We start from the raw sequence: 22,722 nt of genomic DNA, 5'->3' as shown, positions 1-22,722 counted from the left end.
ACAGGGGCCCTTTATGATCATAGCTTCATGAAAAAGCACAGGCTGCGTGCAAAAGGTTCCAGGTTCAATCCCAGCCTACAGTCTTCCAAGAAACAGATGAGGGACAAGGCAAACTCACAATTTATTTTATTTTTATTTATTTAACACATTTCTATACTGCCCAAAACCTATGTCTCTGGGCGGTTCACAATTGAGAGAAAGCAGTGGGACAGCCAGTCAGATATAATGATATATGGATGAATAGTTTCACACAGGTCATTGTTTAATCTCTTAATGTCCCAGGCTGCAATTTCTTTTGCTCAGCCTCCTTCACCCTATCCAGCCACTTCTCTGTGGTTAATTAGGAGAATTGCTGAGTCTATTGCTTGATCTGCCAAGACATTTTGTTGTCACTCTCCCTCTTTTGCTTTTTGTGGCCCAACTGTTGAGTTTCTCATCACAATGAGGGACCATGAGATGTTGAGATTAACCCTTTCCCTTGCTGTACTCCACGACTGTGGCTGGAGCGGGGAGGGAAGATATGGAGAGAGTGGTTTCTGGGGAGTTTAGTAGAAGTATTTTATCTTAGCACATCTGTTTGGCAGGACCAACCCGAGTGAGGAGTCTGCCTAGGATCTGCTCCAGTCTTCTCTATAACGTGCCCAACTTCCCTATAATGTTCCCCCTATTACCCACTTTAAATAGGTGGACTCTTATGGGCATATTAGCAGTAGCTTCCTGCCAGTCAGCATAATGGTAGCACTACACTAGTGTACACTTGCATGACAAAGGGATTTAGAAGCCATCCTATCCCACCCAGCAGGTATAATTGTGGTTGTGATTGCTATGCTCACATTTCCAAAAGGTCATGTAGGGAGGTGTACAAAGCTAAAGGTGTTTGCTTCTTGGATAATAGTGACAATGCATTTGTCAAAAGTAAACATCATAACAATATTTTTTAAAAAGAACCACACCCACACCCCTTTTGCTGATATATAATTATTTCACATGTTATAAACTCATCAGGAAGTTTTTACATAGCTGTGGAAACCAACCAGGCATTTTAATGTGGCTGCAGGGGTAAAATGCTGACTTGTTGCTTTGTCTCTATTCTCCTCACCTCTGTTCAGTAGCTGTGTACATGGGGAAAGTAATAACCCAGGTCCCTGCCCTGAGGAGTTTCCAATAAACCCCAGGGTGGAACGTGTAAGAGGAAAAGGCCAAGAGAACTTGCAAGATCGTGAAATACATAATATTGTTCTGCATCCAATACTCCCCACGTCCTGAACAGTGGGGCATTCCAGGGATGTAGTGCTACTTAGGTTGTAGCTTCATTCACTGGAAGCTTAGGGTATCCATGTAACATTTGGTTTGTTTACAAATATTTTGCTATTTACAAATAAATAGCATTAGATACAGCTGAAGTTGCAGAGCATTCGTACAAGCAGCTGCTACATCAATTCCCCAGAAAAGGAATATTCCAGTTTAAGGTGTGCTAGCTTTTTACCCAGATTATACATTCTAACTCTCCAAAACTGTGTTGCCCTGCCTCTGGTTTTCCAGCTACATCTCTTTCATTTACCACACAGGCACCTCTGGTCAGGGTGGAGGGAGTCCTCTGGAGAATCATTATGGGTGACAATATGAGGACTGAAAGGAAATGTGTTACTAGGGACAGACAAATGCCCTCCAGATCAAAATGCTGAGAGTGGCCTGGAGTTGGAGAAGCAAATCAGAGAGGCATCAGGGAGAGAGAGCTGTAATAGGCTTTAATTACCCTCACACAGACTCGAGGTAAATGACCTTAAAACAGTGGTCCATATGCTGGTAACTTCTAGGCTTGACTACTGTAATGCACTCTATGTGGGGCTGCCTTTGTACATAGTCTGGAAACTACAATTGGTACCAAATGCAGCAGCCAGACTGGTCTCTGGGACAAACCAAAGGGATCATATAACACCAATTTTAAAAGAACTTCACTGGTTGCTGACATGTTTCCTGGCAAAATACAAGGTTCTGGTTATTAAGCTATAAAGCCCTCAACAGCTTGGGTCCAGGGTAGTTAAGTGAGCACCATTTTTGTCATGAACACTGTTGCCTATTAAGATAATCTGAAGAGGTCCAGTTATGGTTGCCGCTAGCACGTTTGGTGGTGACTCGGGACCAGGCCTTCTCTGTGGCTGCCCTGAGGCTTTGGAATATGCATCTTGTTGAAATAAGAGCATCTCCTTCTCTGCTTGCTTTTAGGAAAACCCTAAAGACGCACCTGTTTTCTAAGACTTTTAATTGAAATTAATTTTTAAAAATATATTTTTTAAAAATCTTACGAGATTGTTTTTATTTATCTTGTGAAATTTTGAACTATTTTTACTCTGTTTTATATTTGTTGTGTTTTAACTCTGTACACTGCCTAGAGATGCACATATCATGTGGTATAAAAATATGATTGATAGATAGATAGATAGATAGATAGATAGATAGATAGAGGGACATGTTAATGTGTAGATTAGGAACCAGTTGAAGGACAGGAAACAGAGGGTAGGAATTAATGATCAGTTTTCACAATGGAGGGAAATAAGAAGTGGAGTCCCCCAGGGATCTGTACTTGGACCAGTGCTCTTTAAGTTCTTCATAACTGATCTAGAAGTTGGGTTATCCAGCGAAGTGGTCAAATTTGCAAATGACACCAAAGTATTGAGGGTAGTGAAATCCAAAAAAGATTGCGAAGAGCTCCAAAAGGATCTCTTCAAACTGAGTGAGTGGGTGTAAAAATGGCAAATGTGGTTCAGTGCTGACACGTGTAAAGTGATGCACATTGGTTTGGCCTGGCATTTTAGGGTTTTAAATGATTGAAAAACTGTTTTAAAATTCTTTTAAATGGTTGCCCTGGATCTCCAGGGCTTTTTAGCTGTTGAATTGTTTATTGGTTTTATTTTGTTTTCACAGTTCTGATTTTAATTGTTACTTGTTTTACCTTGTTGTAAACCGCCTTGAGCCATTTTGGAAGGGCAGTATATAAATCGAACAAGCAAACAAACAAACAAATAAATATTTATATGTGTATGTGTGTTTGTATATAAAATACACACACATACACACAATTGTATTATAAAACACACACAAACACACACACACATATACATACATATATATATATACACACATGTGAATGAGTTGGTTCATTTACAAATAGGAGTGATTATTAGAACAGAAGAAATGTTCTGAAACAATAAAGACATTAAATTCTGATTTCTTCTATTTAATGAAAGCCATTCTAGTTCAGGGGAGGAGGACCTGCTTGGCAGAAGAAACATGCATAATTCTTAATTAAACTCTCAGCCTGTCTTTACTTGTCATTCAAGATTCCTTGGTAGTTCAATTATTATTATTATTATTTTAAAGAAAACCAGCATTACATAAGCAGTGTTGGGAAAGCAGGAGGCATTGCTACTGTACAGGCAGCAAAACAGCATTTCAGGACTTAGGTAGCTATCAGCACAGTTTTGCTGTTTGTAAATAATGAACAAGTGTGATTTCTATCTCTAGTATTTCCCTTTACCTACTGGTTTTCATGGGTGCAACATCAGATCTGTAGACTCAAATTTCTGCTCCTTACTTGGCAGCACAAGAAGCTGGCTTGACACCATTGGCTAGGCTAATTTCCATCTTTGTTTTTTTTAAAGGATTTTTAAATACTTGGACCACTAAACTAATTTGCTTTGGCAAACATCACTGGACTTCTTCTGAAGGCAGGAATTAAGGACACACGGTGAAGTAAAGACGGCATTTGGAGTAATAAGACAGCTCACCAGATACGTAATGGAGCCTTCCAGTGGCTACAATAAGCAGCTTCTGCACAATTGTTAATGAAGACCTGCAGCAGGTTCCATCCAGGTCAGGCCTGCCCGACCTTGATTATCACTTCTGTCATCTCCAGCCACAATGGATGATGGGAGTGTAGTCCAAAAACATCTGGGGACCAAAGTTGGAGACCCCTGATCTTGGTCAAAAGAGGAGTGGAGGGAAAAGTCTGGAAACTGGGCTGACTTAAGGGAACAGTGCTCAGCTAAACTACAAATCAGCACAAAGAGTTTATTGTGTTCCCGGTGGGCTGCATTTCAGCTTGGTAGGTCACAAGTTGTGCAGGCTTGAACCAAACAGGCATTTGAATACATGCTTTTGGAAGGTAAACAAGTCTGTCGAGCAAATTAGTGCCTTGATTATTATGAAGCTAATTATGAGCTTGACCCAGGTCAGAAGAACATTAACTCAGATCCCCATACGTGACCTCAGACCAGCTTTGCGGGTGTGTAATCAACTGGAAGGGGCAACTTGGAGCTGTAGTAGCTTTCCAACATTCCCTGAAGTACTATGCATAGTATTAATGCATCAGATACGGCATCATGCCTCTCCTCTTGATCCTCCTACTTTCCTCCTCTTTGTCAAACTGATGGCAATCAGTGTGGGGAGATCAGCATCAGGTGTTAGTACAAAACCTCAGCTGTTCCACAAATCAGAAAGCAAGGCCAACCCGGAGAGTCCTGCAATAGTCAGTCCTCCCTGTTCACCATTGTTCCCTGATACCAGGGATTCATTATAAAGGAGCTTTAAATGGGACTGAACTGAAACTATTAGTAGTTGTTTTGCAAAACGATCAAAAGTGATAAATGCTTTCCTTCTCTGACGTTTCTAAACACTGCTTGGGAAATTTATATTTACCTTAAATGTCCTTGATTGGTTTCCATTCCCAGTTGACTTCACCTACTCTCAGTGACACTATTGCTTAACTGGGCTGATTGGCTATGTGGTATTGTGACATCATTTCATGCAGTATGTGATTCTAGATTGGCTGGGATAACCCATGTGACCGATTCAGGAAAAAGGAAGAAGCAGCAGCCAAGGATGTGTTAGCATTGAATAGGACCAAAAAAAATGGGTATTTGTTCAAATACAATGGCTAATGCTATGCTCATGCAACAAAGAAAGATGCATACACATAAGAAGGATGCATAGTTGAGCACCCTGTGGCATCAATGCAACAAATGGTTGGAACACAAACTCCCAGCTTAGTGGAGCTACCTATACCTAGAGCAGGGATTCTCAAACTTGGGTCCTCAGGTGTTATTGGACTTCAACTCCCATAATCCCCAGCCTCAGTGGCCTTTGGTTGGGGATTATGGGAGTTGAAGTCCAATAACACCTGAGGACCCAAGTTTGAGAATCACTGACCTAGAGCAAATACTTGCATTAGTACATGTTTGCACTAGTGCAGTATTAGTCTGGATGTCAGCCACTAGCTACTGGGAAATATTTCTAGCCCATTGAAATCACTGGCTGGCATACCATACAAGGAAATGAGGGCAGTTAGAGCACTGCCCATGACCTGCAACACTGTAAACACCACCAATAGTGTTGCAAAAGAGAGCAGGTTCACTCCATCATAAAGCTTTTAACTTTTAAAGCTTTGGTTTTAGAGTTTTTATTGTATCTTAAATGGTTTTAATTAAGCTAATATTTTAATGGTTTTATATTGTGAACTGCCCAGGGACTTTTTTTTATATGGGGCGGTATATATACAAACAAACAAATAAATAAAAGCAAGCAGGCAGGCAAGCTGCACCAACACAGTTGCACGATGTGATGCCCATTCCAGTTGGCATTACATTACACAACTGCATTTGTGCAACTTTACGATGGAGCAGAACTGCCCTCTTCTGCCACACCACCGGCAGTCTACTCTTTACACCGATACAGTAGTGTGGGCACTGCCCAACCACCTTTGTTTTCTTGCATCCTGAAAGGCAAAACTTGTGACTCTGCTATGTCACCCTGATTCCAATGCTCTTTTCTCTGAAACCTGGGATAGGCACTGGCTGAGATCCAGACTAATATTGCACTAGTCACTAGAATGCTAAATCATTAGTGTTGCACCAGTGCACCAAGATGTGTTCACACAACTTGTGGCATGTATCCTATTGTGGAACCTCTTCAGCGTATCCTGCTGATCATGGAAATGCCTGCCAACACCGTTACAGTGGATACAGTTTCAAGCCGCCTCAATATAGCAGCTATTTGATGAGAAGGCAAGACTTATTGTGCCCTCTTTACTTACTGTATAGTTGCAATCCTGAGTCAATTGGAAGGTCAGCATGAATGGACACAACCATAGTTTTCTCATCAAAAAGTCTGCAATCCTATCCAAATTTACTCAGGAGCAATTCCATTATAATCAGCGGGACTTCCTTTGTGGATAGATTCAACGATATACTTCAAAATGGAACTGGATTGTAAATGTATTGAGTTTTTGTTTTAAGTTTATGTAGGCTTCCTTTAGGGGATGGGACTGTTGCTCTGCTTTGCACCAAGAGCAGTTGGCCAGTAAAGGGAGGGGGCCCCTATGCCCCCACCCATTCCTCAAACAAAACAAAACACAGGATCCAGCAGAACATCAGACTTGCCAGCAGCCAGAGAACTCTCTCAAGCAGGGCACTTTCACCAGCCCCTCCTCCCTCTGCCTGTAATGTCCTGGCTGGAACAGCTGCTAATCAAGCTGCTCCAGCTTCTGATCCCTAGTGGGTGGCTCCTGGCAATGCCCACTCACAGAAGTAAAAATCGAGTTGAAAATACAACCTCTGAAGCCAAAAGGAGTTTGTAGCCTCTCACTCAATTTTTACTGCTTTTGGGGGGTGGGATGGGGGGTGGAGGTGGGGTCAGGCTTCCCCTGCCCCCAGGAATCAGAATGGCTGGAGCAGCTTGATGAGCAGGCTGTTGCAGAGAAAGGGTCAGAGGAAGTTCTGCTCAGGAGAGTTCACTGGCTGATAAACTCTGATAATCAGAGTATGGCTGATCTTCTTGTATTTGCTTTTGTTTGGGGGCAGGGAGGGAGTAAGAGAGAAAGAGAGAGAAAAGGGGTTGTGTGGATGGCAAGGTTTTGTGAGGGAAAGAATTTTTAAAGCTGCGAACAGAACTCCATAAAGTATTATTTGAAATGTATATTTCTGTGGGTTTTTAAATCTATCCTATCTATCTATAACTGGTTCCAGGTAAATACATATGTAGTAGGCAAGTATGATATTGCTGAAACTGTGAAATGCTTAAGCATCTTGCTTCCCAAGAGCTAATCTGAGGTTATATCTTAGAGAAGTGGAAACTAGGTAGGGACCAAAGATCTCAGAGATCTTTGCAAGTAAGACAGTTGATGTGGAAAGTTTAATTATATAACTTGTGTTGCATAACATGGATTGTATTGGGTGAGAAATGACTGTTTATGTTGCATGCTTTGTCCTTGCAAGATTTCAGCTGAGTCTTATATTTTCAAGTTACTGAGCTCTGGTGACCTTGGGAATGCTAAGGAGCCTCTAGGCAACTTACCTGTGTCAAAGTCATCTAGCTTACAACTCTTGTTTTCACTCATTAAGATCTGGCATATATCTATCTGCTTGCTTTGTTGATAAAGGTACCTCAGATGTTGGAAAGGAAATAGTAGACTGTGCAATGAAGGTTTTGTGAAAGTGTTTACTTTGGTATCGAGCTCTGGGTTCTATTTCCCATCTTTTATTGTAGTCAAACAAACATGCCTCTTTATTGCTGTGTCAACACACAATGTAGAAACTAAAGGGAACCACACAAAAAAACCCAAGCGTAGAGTCCAACCCATAATAGAAGGGTCTTATATTTAACTGTTTAACATTCCTTCCTTTTAATTGACAATTTCAACATCGACTTCCAAATAACTACAAGATCTTCTTTCCCTCGGATCATGGCTGGGGCAACTCTGCATCTGCAACAACTAATCTGGGGGACCAAAGGGATGACAAAGAACATTATTAGAGGACTGAGGATTTTGCGATGTGTTACATACTTACAGAGGTAAGATGATTAATGTTGTTAGTTTATTTAGCTTAGTAATGAAGTTTGCTTGACATTTTCAAATGTATTCAAAAAATTGGCCAACTTCTTAAAGGATAGTGGAGCTCTTCTCATGATTGGTGAGAAGAGATCCGGGGTGGTCTGCAGGGAAGGCACGTTTAACTTGCCTTCCCCGCAGACGATCTCTGTGCCTTCCACGCAGTTTTCATCAACATAGGGTTGCCTATCATGTCAGTCACTGGTGTTTGTGTGTGTGGGGTGGGGGGGCGGTGCTTTAACCATGAATGGGCACTTACTATAATCAAAAACATCTTGTTCATGAAGTGTCCTGGAAAGTCTAGTTGCAGCCAAAACCATGGTTGTCCTGGTCATCCCCAAGAATAAAGAGCTGGGATACGTTGATGCACCTGACATGGGAGACGATATAGTGGTATGTTCTCAAGATAATCCTGTAATGTTTTTCCATAAGGCAAAGGGAAATATGGACTGTGCATTACTTGATCTGAGATTGCAGCCTTATAGTAAGAGCTTTCTAAGTATGTTGTCTCAGGAATTAAGTCACATTCTGGTCAATGGGATTCACTCCTTAGAAAGTGTGTTGGGCAGGCTTCAATTAGGGAGTGCTTCCATTTCAGTAGGGTCAGGGGTTGGTATAGCTGGGCAGCTGCCAAGGGCCTGGGCCTTCAGGAGGACCTGGTGCTGATCCCTGAGAGCACCCCCATGCCCATAGTCTCTTTTTGTGACTATCAACAAAGAGTGACTCTCTTGGGGTTCACTCATGTAGAACCCCAAGTAGGAGAGAGCCTATGGAGGACAGTGCGGGGCCCAGGGCAAATCATGGGTGCGGGTCCCAGGGCAAATCAGCCAGTGCGGGGGCCCTTCCAGTTAATTCTAATGGGGGTTAAAAGAGTGGGGCCTGGGGCGGTTGCCCTACTTGCCATGCCCTAAGGACAGCCCTGGTTTCTTCCTCCCCCTCCTTGTGACCAAATGGCTTGTTTCCTTAATCCACCATTTCCCCATTCTTTTTCAAATTATCTTTTAGCTAAGCATTGGCTCCTTAGTGAAACAATGAATTTTTAAAAATCACAATTCCAATTACAAAATGAACTGGGTCTGCAAGTTGCAAAGTATGGGCTGGGCTTTGCAACTCTCCCCTTCCAGTTTGGATGGATGCCAGCTCTCTCTGCCTCCTCCTCCACCCTCCTTTCCTTTCCCAATGAGGAAGAGAAGAGAAGCAACACAGAAAGTAGCACTTGGAAGAAAACTGCCTTCCCTAGGAAGTGCTGGTTTTTGAAAGGCAGACACTTGAGATAGCCTGGACAGGCTGCCCAAGTGAGAGGGATTTCAAATCTGTGTGACCATGCAGACACACACACACACAGGCACACTTTGGACTGGACTTCCAGGTGGAAGTCCAGTCCTCCAAGCCGGGGGTCCCCAAAATGTCCCACAGGGGGCCAGTGGGGATGTGCTGCCAGTCCGTGCTGTGCTGAGACTGGGCTGCCGAGCACGGGACACAGCCGAGCATGGGATGCTGAGGTGGCTGCTTCCCTGATCTCCTCTTGTATGCACAGTCAGGGGTACGGGGCTGAGTGCCAAGTGTGGCTGGGCCTGTTGCATCCAGGCCAAGGCTGCCTGCCTCCATGGGCTGTGGTGGGCCCGGCTGGGCTTCACCAGCCCAGGTGACGTCCAGGTGAGCTGCCCGAGTGGGCCTGGCCCCGCTGCGCCTGCTCAGTGCAAGTGATGATGCATGCATTGCGCGAAGGAGCGTGTGAGAGGGGATGCTGAGCGGAATATGCTGCCTGCACAAGGAGGGAGCAAAGCAGCAACAGGGTGCTGAAATGAGGAAATGGCATTAGAGTAACAGAGATGCATTAGCATGTCTACAGTATTCTATGCACTTTCCAAACAGCATCTATAGAGCATCTGCAACACTTTTAATACTCTTTCTTCATTTCCTCTTCTACTTCCCCTCTCTTTTTGCTATCAGCTCAGCAGGGAGGGAGGAGGAGGAGCTGCAACAGAGGAAGGCAGGAAAGGTAGTGAGGAGGGGGCATATTGCCATCTCATTCACTGCCTAAGGGAACCGCCTCTCTTTACCTTATGGAAGGACTACCTGGATTTATACCAGTGCATGCTGAGAATACATGACCACATGGAAGGAATCTCTGTTAATAGATGGAAGTCCTGCTGTGTAAATTGCCGCTTCGATTTATGAAATTTGTGTGACATTTCAATTTACGAAACTACCATTGATGAAGCTGGATAAAAGCAGGTGCCACAAGACAAGATACATGGTGTGAAGCAGCTCCCCATGTGGTTTGAGCTATTTCAAGCATAAGCATACTATGTTCGTGATGGCATGGTTGAAATCTCCTCAGCTATGTACAGAACTGTGTTACACATAGGTTTCGCACCAAGGAGCAGTGTACAGGTTTGCATTATGAAATGCACCAGCCCCATGCCCATGTTCCTCATTCAACCATGCTTCTTATTCCTCAGGCTTGCCCCCCTTGCACCTGAGGTGGCTTGACAAACCACTGCCCCCACCCCTGCAATGTGCAAAGAATGCTGCACCTCAATTTCCCCCATACTGATGTTTCCATTTGTGGCATGCAAAATTTGCCAAAAGTCAATCTCCTCCTCACCTCTGATTTTTCTTTTACCTGGAGCAGGAAGTAGAGGTGGTGGCTAATGATCGTCTTCATTGTCATTCTCCTCCTCCCACTTGTCCATTGACTCCATTCATCCAGTTCCAGAGAACAGGAAAAGAAATGTGTGGAAGATCTCCCCCGCCATTTCCCCACTACCTTCTGTTTCCTGCCCTGCCCACTGCCTTTTCAAACAGCAGGAAGTGGGGCAGACAAATGAGTGGGAGGAAGAGAAGAAGTGGCAGTGGCTGAAGCATGTCATTGCCACCACTGCTAGTACCACCAGCAAGTAGGATGGCCACCTGCCCACCAATGAAACAGTCAGCTAGGCGGGCACTGGAAGTGGTCGGCCTGTTGAGGCAATTCCCTGTCAAGTTGCCACCTAAGGCAGCTGCCTCACTGTGCCTCAGTTGCAGGCCGGCTGTGCTGTTCTTCCTGATTCACCCATAGCAGGAGTACAATGTCAGGTGCAATACACACACCCCTAAGTACGGAGAGCCTAATTGAAAAGAATGTAGGGTACAGTGAAGCAATTGCTTGATGAATGAGTGCGTTTGATGAGGCAGAGTAATGAAAGCCATGTCCTCCTTTCCCTTGTCTCCTTTTACCGCCTCCTCTACGTTGCCTTTGGTGCTGTAGCCGAGCCCTTCCTCCTACAGAGTAAGTAAACTCACAAGTGCTGACATCACTTTTGAATGTTTTGCTCTGATTGCATCTAAGGGAAGAATTGCTGTACTTGGTATACTGTAATTCCAGGTAATGAGTGGGTATGTGACCCAATTTCCTGTATGTATATTTTATAATCCTCAGGAGATCCTGTTCCCTATTATAGTCTATGTTAATAGGAGAAAGTTCTCTTCAGATTGATAACAACTTGGAAGGAGTACAGCCATGTTTCTGGCTTAACAGAGTCTGGTTTAATGCTTTCAATCTGGACGGAAGCAGATGAAAAGAGTCCAGTGAGCATGAAATGAGAATTACTCAAGCTTTGCTGCTGCTCTTCTTCTACAGATGTTCAAGCTTGTTTACACAGCAGCTTTATAAGCGTGTCACAACTGACTATGGCTGCATCAGATCAAAGGCCTTTCCAAATATCATCTCTTTGCACACAGATAGTTGTTCTCTTTTATTGTGGGGGATCCAATTCAGATTTTTCAGGTAGCACTTCCTTTGGGATTCATCCCAGATCTCAAAAGTGCTTGTCTGTTGTTGCTGGGTAAAGGTGATTTCTGTCCTCCAGGCAGGTGCTATGATTACAAGGGATGAATCAAAACTGGGAATGTTTCTTGAGAAATATTTCACCCCCACCCATTAATACCACCCTGCTTCCATTTCAGGTATTCTCTCAAAGGGGCTGTCTGTGAACAGGGAAAAAACATTCACACATTCCATGTGGCCACTATGAGCATTGTTCTCACTCTAATTAGATTATGAGCCCTTTGGGGACAGGGATCCATTTTATTTATCTTGTTTATTTGTTATTTCTCTGTGTAAACTGCCCTGAGCCATTTTTGGAAGAGTGGTATAGAAATCAAATAAACAAACAAACAAATAAAATAATTTGGTGAATGAGCTGCTGTGCCATGGCAGTGATTCAGGATTTGGTGCAAGGATCCTAGTACTAATACAAATGGACAACTCTTTCAAAGCAGAATTTGAGCCTGATCCAGCCCCTCAGTGTGCCATATAAAGGCAATGTATTGGTCTGGTAAGGAATGGAGGTAGGGGAAGGGGTCCTTTGCCCCCCGCCACTGCCGCCTTGTTCAGACTCCTGTGTTCCAGTCATAATTGATTGTAAGGAAAGGGGAAAGGGTTCTCTTGTAAAGTGATAGCTCTCCTAGCAGGCATAGATTCAGGCTTCAGCTATAGTTGTGAATACCATATAGATAGATATAGATAACATAAATCTAGATAGATATGCCATTCAACATATAATCGGACAAGAGGCCAGATCTTCCTGTTCAGGTGGTGGCATCATCAGTATTGAAATAGAGCATCACTGATAGATCTGGTGATGCTTGGTGCACATTGGGCACACACAAGCAGGGCCATAGAATGGGGGGCTGAAGCCAAAACAAAATCTTGGCATCTTCCTCCTGCACCCCTCCAAATTCTGCCAGTAGCTAATGGACAGTGATAGTGTGAAGGGGGCCCTCGGCTTTGTGTGGCCCTAGAGCTTTGCCCCCTTTGCCCCTCCCTGCACTCCTGGCAAGTAGACATTCCTTGCTCAGAGAGTGATGTGTGAACTGGGAGAAACATGGCTACACCATAGAACTGAATACACAAGTTTTTGTCCTCATCCCATCCTCTTCAGAGGAGGAGTCATTGTGGGAATGAGATGTGCAAACCATCCAATTCACTCATCACTTCCTGCAAATGGTGGCTAGCCACCATGCACCCTTGTGTCCCTCCATGTGTACAGAATTGCCAGATCCATCCGCCTATGAGCCCAGAATATGTTGCACAGCTAGAGCTGACAGACCAGTAAAGTCTTGCTTTCAAAATGAGACAAAAAAGCCACCAAACAGAACATGTGATCTCAGGCAGACGTTTAATTGTAGAGCAAAGGTTGAAGTTAACCATGAAAGGTAAGCCAATTGACACTCAGTAAGCAGCTCCTTCAGTGTTTGCCTGAAGGTAACAACGCAGTCACTGTTACTAATAAACCTAATTACTCCCACTACAACAGAAATTAGTCAGGGGGAAAGATCCGACATGTGTAGACAGGATGATTAGCTGTTGGTTTCACTTTTGCAAATGCTCTTCCTTTGGGCTGGAGAGGTCTTACTGAATTGCAAGGCAAGACATGCAACTGAGCCTCCTTTATCAAGCCAGAGGTGCAGTTATTACAATACAGCCACTTTAGCTTCAAGCACCATTTTGTAATATCACAGAGCTAACGGGTCGTTTTGATTGGGTGCTCTTGAAAAATCCCCCACATGGAAGTTCATAATAAAAATTTCCAGTGATCTCTTTGTGCACTAGATTATTTTTCCGCTCTGAAAGCTGCAGGTTATGATCCTCAGTAATCATGCTGAAGCATAACTTGGATGACTGGAGGAAGGAGAGACTGTTCATTTTATCAAATGCCCTCTGCACAGTCACTTGCCCTCTACACTGTAACACCCCCGTGGGCTGTGGATATGAAAGCAAAACGCAAAAGGGAGTTGTGAGCTACTCCACACACATTTGTTTATTTGTTGGATTTATACACTGCTAAGAAATACAAGACAGTTTACCATTATTTATCTATGAAAACAACAGCACCAAATAAATATGACAAAAGATAAAAACAGAGTTGTCGTATGTCTGCTCAACTTACCTTTGTTATAATGCTCAGCATAGATGAAGACACAGGGCCCTGGCAGGGATGGGTGGGCATTTTAATTCACCGAGGTAGCAAAAGGCCTGTTGGGCCAGAGTTGGTTACAGTTAAGTGGTTTGCACAACACTACAATTCTATCTGGTGTTTTTTTAACACCATATACTCTGCTTCCCCACTCCCACACACACACTCCCTGGTACAACAAGCAAAAGCAGCCTACAATAACAAAATTGCCAAAACACCAGCAAAAAGCAGTCAACAATGTTTCTTGTTGGTGAAGTTCTTCAGATGTCATATAAAAGCCACAGAAGAGCCTGATATATGTCTCAGACATGGCAACGCAAAGGCCCTGACTAACTTACTCAATGGAAGTCCTATTGGAATTAAGCATCCCTTTAGAGTAACTCGAGGCGTAGCTATAATTGAGCGAAAGGGTTCAAAGAACACGAGCCCCCAGCTCCCGAGGGCCCTCCAGCTCCACCAATCCCTATTTTCTGCATTACCTCCCTTACTCTGGGGGGCTGCCAGAGAGAGGGTTGAACACGGGCCCCTTTTCCCCTAGCTACGCCCCTGGAGTAACTCCTAAGTAACTCTGTTTGGATGTCAGCCCGTGTCGCCCGTGCCTGCCAAATGGATCTCACTTTAAGTTCCAACGTACATGGATGGTCACTGCAAGTGTTCTTTTAATAGGGTATTATTGAAACACAGTCGTGAATTTTCATTAATAAATGTGCACTGAGGGCCCACCAGCACCAGCCCTCCCTATTTTCTTCATTATTTCCCTCACTCCTAGGAGCCGCCAGGGAGAGGGGTGAACATGGGGCCCCTCTCCCCTAGCTATGCCCCTGATATCACATCAGATGGAATATGCATTAACTCAAGGGTGGCCAACACCTGACACTCTTCAGATGTTGGAATACCATAATTCCAGCTGCAACTCATTGCAGTGGGGATGATGGGTGTTGTAGTCCAACAAGAGTTGGAGAGCCTCAGGTTGCCTACCCCTGCACTCACAGATTAAAAGCAACCCAGTTAGCTGATTATTGTACTAACAAACAGGGATCACAACCAAGTGGCACAGGGCATACTCTTCCTACATGAGGGCCCAGCTTGAAGCATCAGTATGGTTTTAGAGTTGTTTTTGTTTGTATTCTTGCTTTAGATCTGGTTTTAGTTGTTATAAGTGTCTTCCTATAAACTTGACAGGAAGCTGAGTCATGGGCAGCAGGCCCTGGCGGTTGCTAGTGCAAAGCTGGGACTGGGAGAGCCACAGACACACCAGGGATCAAGCCAAGTAGCCAATCAGGAGCCAGAGGATCTAGACAGGAGGTAAGAGTCAGGAACAAGCCAATGATCAAGCTAAATAAGTAGCCCGGAGCCAGAGGACCAAGCAGGTAGCCAGGAGTCCCAAGGCAAGCCAAGGGTCAAACTGATCAGACAGGAGAGATACTGAGGCAACCACATTAGAACAAAGGGAGCTTGATATTGAGGGAAGGGTAACTTCAGACAGGAAGTCTCTCTTACTCTTACGGTCTGCAGGGGAGCAAATAACAGGTCTCACTGGGCTTGGCAAGCATAGGGCTTGAAAATGCAAATACTGCCACAAATGGTACAGTATAGCAAGTCACCACAAGGGGTGCTGTGGAACAGAGTCCTTGCCACCGGGAATGTTTGACAAAACTACTCAGTCAGTTGAGTGGTGTACAGATTTAATAAACAAATCAATCAAACCCATTTCAGATAGCAAGAGTGGGGATATTTCCAGGTGGAGGGCTTTCCCCCCCACTAGCTTTTATAGGTTTGAACAATGAACTGCATGTGGAGTCATGTACTGTATTCTGTACTTTTTCTCTCCCTTTTGTGTCTGTAATGATTTAATGTGTTACGTGTTTTTATTGTATGTTTTAATCCTGTGTTTTGAGCCACTCAGAGAACAATTTGTTATGAGGCAGCTAACAAATAAAGTTTATTATTTTTTATTTTATTTTATTTTATTTTTTTATTAGCTGGGTGTCTATACTTAGCAGTTCTTGTGCTAGCTCATTCCACTGTTTTGTGTCTATACCAGGGCATTAGAGACCACTGTGGGTTGGAGTCACTCCCCTGCCCCTCCCCACTGAAGTGTGTGTTTTTAAAATAAATTTTGTTGCACTGTTGTGCGCTTGTAATTTTGGGTGCTCCCAGCTTGCTGGACTTTAGCAGTACAGTACAGACTCCCCCAGTATAGACTTCTTCTGAGTCTCCCATCAAGCTTGGAGTGGAAGAAAACATGTTTGATGTGGTTTTTGGTGTCTCCTGGTTCTCTGGTCTTCATTGATCATCACTTAATAAATCACTTGCTGAAAAGCACATTTAATAAATCGCTTCCTGAAATCCCACTGAAATGTTCCCCTTTCCTCCTGCTCTGTTGTCCCCCTTTAATGACTTGGCTGCAATCCTATGCACACTTTCTCCTTGAGTAATTCTCACTGAACTTAGTGGGATTTACTTCTGAGTAACCAGGAACTTGATTACGACAACAATGAATGCACCACTGAGAGACCTTAAGGGCAGTGGTGGCCTGTGAACGTGCCTCCGGGGGGGCACTTTTAAGAGTGAATTAATTCAGTGCTCACCTCCACTGTGGCAGCATCTGAACACTGTTCAGAGCTGCAACATGCCACCCAGCAGCCCCTACGGTGGGGAAGCGCCTCCCCCACTCACCTGGCTGCTGGCAGAGGCTTGGCTCCGTGGAAGCCGGGTGAATGATGGAGGCGCTTCCCCTCCGTAGCACCGAATTAATTTACTCTTAAAAGTGCCTCCTGCCACCCCTCCAGAGGCGCCTTCACGGGCCGCCACTGCTCAAAGGCCAAGCTGGAGACAGATCATCCTGGAGAGAATCTATCTATGTGGTTGCTAAGAGTCGACACTGACTTGACGGCAATCAGTCAATTGATCAGTCAATCAAGTCATGCATCTATTAGTTTTCTCCTTTTAATTTTTTTAACATCAAATTGCTGCTTTTTTGCTCTTACATGGAAGAGGAAGAACAAATGATATAGCACCGATACTAAAGTTTTTGTTAAACATAAGTGGGGGGTGGGGGACACAACAGGGGAACAGAGGCAGGGAAGGAGGTGGATCAATTAGGTGTTGAAGCCTGAGGAGTAGGACACAGAGGTTGCTCATGCCGCTCAGATATCTTCATCCAGGGTTGTAGCTATAATTGAGTGGATGGGTTCAAAGAACCTAGCTCCCCAGCTTCTGAGGGCACCCCATCTCCACCCCACCCTATTTTCTTCATTATCTCTCTGGGGAGATGAGGGGCTGCCGGGGAGAGGAGCAAACAGGGGCCCCCTCTCTCTTAGCTACACGCCTGTCTTCATCTCTGCCCAATGCTTTGAATATAGACTATTATGGGAAATCTTTTTTTAAAAACCCCACCTTATACAGTAGTAAGAACAAGATGAACAATTAATCAATGGTAGATTCTGGTGAGGCATTGGATCATCTGGATTTCAGCCAGCTGGTCCAAGAGTTCCTATCCACTTTAACGTGTTGAGGCTTGAGCGTTTGCCATTTAAATCCCTGTGATCAATCAGATGGGAACACTGTTTCTAATGTTCCTTTAATATGGACTGTGAGTCCATAGAGTGGCTCCTGGTTCTCTGCAACACTGAATAAAGAGAAGCAATCATTTTGAGACAGAAGGAGAGGAGGCTGAAGAGGAGGAGTGGTGAAAGGTCTACTTTCTGTAAAGCCTGATTATTATATTTTAAAGAGTTAACATTATGAAAAGAACAAAATTGCACAAAGACATCAAGAAAAAATAAAGATTAAAGCACTACCCATGCGAGGCCAGCTTGTATAGGCATTTATGCATGTATGCCTTTGTTCACATTAAATGCTCTGTGCCACGTGATCCAGATTGTAGGTTTCCATAAATGTCTCTAGCTGTGAAAATACTGGCACAAGAGTATAATCTTAATCATTTTTGTTTGTCCAAAACCATTGTTAATCCTTTACAAAAATCAGTGGTAAACATAATATGCAACCTCTTTTGTGCAATAACTCTGACTCGACCTGGGTGAGGCTTTTTTGTTGTTGTGCTTATGCATTATGAATTTGATAGAGAAATTCCTGTCCAAATCTGGTTGAACTTGCTTTGCAATATTTGGTCCAGTCTTTGAAACATAGTGACATGTCCTTCCTCTAAAGCTCAGTGAATCCACAGGAAAGGAATTAAAGAAGTCCAAATACAGCGATATCTTGCAAGATTTTTGGCATTCCATCCTCAGTTTACCCAATCCAGTTTGCACATCCATCGGTCAAGATTGCAGAAGCCCATTAAAATAATAAATCCTGATCATATGCAATTTAAGATACAACTGGAGTCTACCACCTCTGGGCACACCTTGATGACAGGGAGGAGGCAATTTGTGTAATTATTTAGACAGCAGTCAGTCATATGGAGCTGGCAACAACAACAGCACATGGAACGAAGCTGGAGGCTGCATGAAGTCTTACTCATCCTAGAGTGTAAGTTATGTATTTGCATACAGTAAAACCTTGTCTGATGATTAAAACACCAGTTACACAACATTCTGAAAGATCGATTGCTCTTGGGTGTCAAATTGGCTACCTGCTTCTGATCACCTTGAGGAAGCGACTGTATTTAGGAAGCGACTGTATTTATCCAAATAGAAGATGACTCTGAATTTATGACAACCTCCTTAAAAACATGTTATATCTATACCCTTTCTTTCTTGAAAGGAAGGGGACACTGAATTTAAGATTACTGCTCCCCCAGAGGCGTAACTATAGGGGGGGCAGGGGGGCACGTGCCCCGGGCGCCATCTTTTCAGGTCACGTGGGGGGTGCCGCCATGACCAAAAAATTTTTTTTTGAAAAAAAACTTTTTAAATACAAATTTCTCCTGCTCAGTGCAGCAGTGCTGCAGCAGTCAAGGGAGCGCGTCGGTGCCCCCTCCCCCACGAGCGGTCCCTTCCGCACTGCCCGTGCCCCCCCCATTGCTTTGCTGGTGGCCAGTCAGTGGCCTGGCTTGGCGGCAGAGGGCGCCGCGGCGGGCGCCTTTAATGCTGCTCACTGCGCCTGCCCGCCCGTGCCCCCCCCCCATTGCTTTGCTTGTGGCCAGTCAGTGGCCTGGCTTGGCGGCGGGCGCCTTTCATGCGGCTCACTGCGCCTGCCCTTGGCTGAGGCTCGCTCGCTCCGTCACTCGCTTAGTCTGGAACAGCCAGAAAGAGGCCCTCTAGTGGCTTGCCAGCCAGAGGGTCTCTAGTCAGTGACGCACGCACGCACGCACGCGCAACTCGGCCGGCGTGCTGAGTCGCGCTGCGCATGCGTGTGGTGCGTTTGTCCTCCTCTGTTCGCCTGCACGTGGTGGCGCGGTCGCCATCGTGGAGGAAAGCGTCGTTGCTGGGGCTGGGGCTGCACTGCAGCAGGCGCAGGCAGGACGACGAGGACACACACGGACACCCGGCATGGAAGAAAGGATTCGGCAGCGGGCGGGTGGAAGCAGCAGACCAAGTGTCAGGGTGAGAATGAGTTGCAAAAACTACAGAAGCCACATGTGGGGGAAAAAACATATTAAAGAATCAGGCTTTTATTTAGCTGCCCAGCTATGGTCTCAGGTGCCTAACAGGTGTTAATGTTTGCATTATACGCTCCTCTCTCCGCCCCAAAAGAAAGAAAAACAATCATAAAGATTCTTTGGCACTCAATCTTAAATGCATGCATGTATATGGAACTGAGAGTCAATTCCCACAGCCTGGGTAGTACAGCAGTGTGAGTTGACTCAAGCAGTGTAACATAGCTGCCTGTGCATTGTTACAAGGTGTTTCAAGAGAGTTTTACCATGAGTTCTGCTTGCTGTCATGCTTGTTTTTGCACTGTGAAAGCTTGCCTTGTGATCTCAGTTTACGCTGAAGTGCTCCTATAACAGCTCCATCTCAGAAAAACCTGCAGTGTTAGCTTTAACAAGTGCCTGTGGTATCCTGCTAAAGACACAAAGTTTGGCAAGAAAAATGGGGGAGGGGGTTATATGCCAGGACCTTTGGAGATTGTCTCTTGCTTGTGAGGAAAAACCTAAGTATAATGTGGTGTGTATCATCAATCATTGCATCATAATTCTGTTGTTTGAGATACAAGCCAACTCCACAGGGTTGTTGCTTGTGAGGAAAAACCTAAGTATAATGTAGTGTGTATCATCATTGCATCATAATTCTGCTGTTTGAGATACAGGCCAACTCCACAGGGTTGTTGCTTGTGAGGAAAAACCTAAGTATAATGTAGTGTGTATCATCATTGCATCATAATTCTGCTGTTTGAGATACAGGCCAACTCCACAGGGTTGTTGCTTGTGAGGAAAAACCTAAGTATAATGTAGTGTGTATCATCATTGCATCATAATTCTGTTGTTTGAGATACAAGCCAACTCCACAGGGTTGTTGCGTGTGAGGAAAAACCTAAGTATGTAGTGCACCACTCTGGGCTACTTGGAGAGAGAGTTCGCATTTCGTTATTTATCGCATTTTTGGTTATTTATCACATTTTGAAATTTTTGGTAATTTTTATAATTTTTTAAATTTTTAAAATAAAAGTTTTCTGAAACATGTGTGTCAGTCAGATGTATGCTGGGGGGGCGGCGGGGGAGCGCTGCGGGGGGGCACAATTTCAGTGCTTGCCCCGGGCGCCGTTTTCCCTAGTTACGCCTCTGCGCTCCCCCCAGTTTCTAACATCAAAGAACTTGGAAAAAACCTAGTCTTAGATTCAGGTGAATACAAGTTCTAGATAACTAGTGGCAGCAAGATATAGGGGTGTGCAAACAGGTTCGAATTTGAACTGCCACGACGTCAAACATGCCCAGTCTGGGGGTTCGATGTTGAGCCTGCCTTGACGTAGCCATGCAGAGGTCCATTGTGCATGCGTGGCAGCCTCCAAAATGGCCACAACTACACAGAGGCCTGGAATGGGCCAAAACCCGCCAAAACTGAGCTGTAATGACACTGGGGGAAGCTGGTGTGGGGAGGGGAAATCTCTGGTGGCAGCACCCCCAGAAGCAGTAAGTTTAAGTTAATTTTTTTTTATGGTAGAACCCTCGAACCAGGGTTTGTTTGGGGTTGTTCAGGTGTGCACAAAACTGAACAAGTCTGGTCCGGTTCGAGTCCAGTTCAGACTCGAACCGGTCATACCGGTTTTGTGTGCACACCCCAAGCAAGAGCCTTAATACCTGAAAGTGTTTCTTCTCCTAGAGCCAAATTGCACATTATGTTGGAGCTGTGTAATTGGAACTCTCAATATTCCCAATGTAATGAGAACTCCCAGGGGCACCATTCTAATTGGGTGGATGCATTCCAAGAACACAGGCTGCCCACGGTCAACCTGAGAGGAGGAGCCACAGAGGTCTCTGCATCTTTGCTCGCTCACCCCCTCTTCCTGCCACTTGCTTGCTCACAGGCTTGCCTGGCCACCTACTGCTGCCCTTGCTGCTGCTCGGCACTGCTTGCCAACTGGCTAGCACACCGGCCAGAAGCAGCAAGGCTTCTTTCCTTGTTCCAGTAAGGAAAGAGACCAATCTGTTTCTTATCGGTGTAGGAGACTGTTGGCAAGTGGAGGTGGCTGCAGCAATTGTGGCAGTGGCAAGCGCAGGGGGAGGGATGAGTGAGCAAAGATGTGGGGCCCTCAGAGGCTCCTCCTCTGAGGGTGATCATGAGCAGCCCTTATTTTTGGAACACATCCACCCAATTAGCTTGCCACCCCTGGTATGTACTTCCTGAAACGAGAAGCTTTCTTAGATTGAAACAGCTTTACAATGGAGAGGGATGTTTCTCTTTAAAATCCCTTTAAAAAAAACCAACAACGCACATTTTACCCATGATCAATGTAGGAATTAGTTTCTTTCTTTCTTTCTTTTTTACTGCCCAGTAGAGGTTGAACTATATGGCCTTTTAATCTATTCCAACTCAATGAGTCTACAATTCACACCAAGAGGTTGATCAGTCCATTTAGGCTTACATTTGTAACAAAGGAGACTCCAAAAGGGAATGAGGCAAGAAGCTTTGCATGGTTTGCACCTTGTTAGGGCAGGGGAGGCCTTATTCACTTTGTTTACAGCATGTCTCAGATGTTTTTCACAGCCTACCAGCCTTCCTGACATTTTGCAATTGTTTCTATGACTATGTCTTATTGAACCTAATAATAGACGTTCTGGAAATTACCCACACTTAAAGTGAAACCCATAAGGTGATTACTCTAACATGATAGTGGCTGCTGTAAATATCCACACCCTTCCCTACTTGCGCACAAATGTATTATTAAGGATGAAAACAATCTGCCTCATGCTAATTATCTACCCCCAGGATGGGCTTGCCTACTGACCACAACCTGAATCATGAGCAGTGTGAATGAAAGTGTTTTGTTTTGATTTTGATTTTGTGTTCATCCTCTGAAAAGCCTGAAGAGCACTTTGCATCGGGAAAACAATGAGGCACACTGCACTGGCCAGAAGGCCACTTACAGGTGGCCCCTAGCCATCCATGGTCCCAGCATCCGCGATCGTGTGTATCTGCAGCCAGGCTATGGAGACCCAACCTCATTATTCATGGGTACAAAAAGGGTTTAAAGTTCACCAATCCACGGTTCCTAGGTGGCCAGAAATGACCTTCAAGTTCATTTCTGGCCTCCATTTTGCTCAATGGAGCCATTTTGTGGCTCTTTCCTAAACAACAACAACATTTCCTGTGATTTTTCATGGGAAAATTGAATTGGAGTTTGGGGGGGGCATTTCTGGACAGCTGAAGACCAGCAGGGCGTGGCATGGTACATTATTTCTCTAATATCTGCCTTTTCATTACTTTTTTTGCCCCTTTTTGCCCTGCAGGAACCTCCCCACACCATTGC

General features: G+C 44.6%; 1 long non-coding RNA gene across 2 annotated transcripts; it reads left to right on the top strand.

Annotated features, from left to right (window-relative positions):
- The first annotated feature begins 76 nt into the window (after positions 1–76).
- Positions 77–11,428, top strand: LOC128340237 (uncharacterized). Of its 2 annotated transcripts, XR_008313539.1 has the most exons (6): positions 77–254; positions 1,387–1,469; positions 3,663–3,873; positions 7,788–7,848; positions 11,139–11,159; positions 11,310–11,428. It is a non-coding gene; the product is annotated as an uncharacterized LOC128340237 (long non-coding RNA). The 2 variants fall into 2 exon arrangements; XR_008313538.1 differs by lacking the exon at positions 1,387–1,469.
- The last annotated feature ends 11,294 nt before the right edge of the window (positions 11,429–22,722 follow it).

The sequence above is a fragment of the Hemicordylus capensis genome, chromosome 1, assembly GCF_027244095.1.
Source record: "Hemicordylus capensis ecotype Gifberg chromosome 1, rHemCap1.1.pri, whole genome shotgun sequence".
Lineage (NCBI taxonomy): Eukaryota > Metazoa > Chordata > Lepidosauria > Squamata > Cordylidae > Hemicordylus > Hemicordylus capensis.
Note: the sequence above shows the minus strand (reverse complement) of the source record. Positions and strands in the feature narration are given on the sequence as shown.